Here is a 1,177-nt window from a genome sequence, read left to right as displayed (position 1 = left end):
AATCGGTCAAGCCGTTTCGGAGGAGTATGGCAACGAAAACTGTGACACGAGAATTTTATATATATAAAGATATTAATATATACAACTCAAAGGTGACTGACTGACATAGTGATCTATCAACGCACAGCCGAAACCACTAGACGGATCGAGCTGAAATTTGGCATACAGATAGATGTTATGACGTAAGCATCCGCTGGAAAGGATTTTGATAAATTCTACATCCAAGGGGAAAAAATAGGGGAGGAAAATTCGTACCATGAAAATTTATTCAGACTGCGGGCAACAACTTGTATTTAATAAACGGAGAGACATATTTATTTATTGTATTTTAAATAAACTAGTCGCTCGCCACGGCTCCACCTAGATTAACCCGGTATAAAACATGCAAACAAAATACTACATATAATAATAATACCTTTAAAATGTCATTTGAATGAACACAAAAAAAATGTTTCGTTATTTTAAAATCGTCCTTTCTAATTTTCTTATATTTTAAACTCATATTCTGACATATTTGATATATTTATAGATAACCTTCTCAGTATACCCACGTATGGTAATAAGATCTGATCATTAGAATCTATGCGAATAATATAAAATTTGAGAGTAATTTTTTTTAAACGCTACGCGTTAAACTCAATACTTGTTGGACTAATTTCAAAAATTATTTAAGCCTTGGATGGTGGTGCATAGGATATATATGTTCCACGGGTGACGCCGGGGCGGACCGCTAGTTATGTATATTGGCGATTTAATAATGATATGGATTTTCAGAATGTATCAAGACCAGAACATCACAGCCAGTAAAATACAGAATACAGACAAGTCTGACATCGAGAGTTCGGTATTGTACGTGGTAAGATATTTTTCAAATACAATTTAAATATTCGCGGTTTCACCCGCGTAAGTCTGTATCCTGTTGGAATATCGGGATAAAAAGTAGCCTTTATGTTATTTCAGGTGTCCAGCCATCTATGTACCAAATTTCATTGCAATCGGTTCAGTACTTTTTGCGTGAAAGAGCAACAAACACACACACATCCTTACAAAGTTTCCCATTTATTATATTAGTCGGATTATCTTCAAGTCTCAATTAAAATAGAGGAAATAGGTATTTTATATCGGGTTGTATTAAAAAGTTTTGAGTGTACCCAAAATTTAAAAAAGAGATAATCGA

The sequence above is a fragment of the Zerene cesonia genome, chromosome 20, assembly GCF_012273895.1.
Source record: "Zerene cesonia ecotype Mississippi chromosome 20, Zerene_cesonia_1.1, whole genome shotgun sequence".
Classification (NCBI taxonomy): domain Eukaryota; kingdom Metazoa; phylum Arthropoda; class Insecta; order Lepidoptera; family Pieridae; genus Zerene; species Zerene cesonia.
This window is presented reverse-complemented; position numbering follows the sequence as displayed.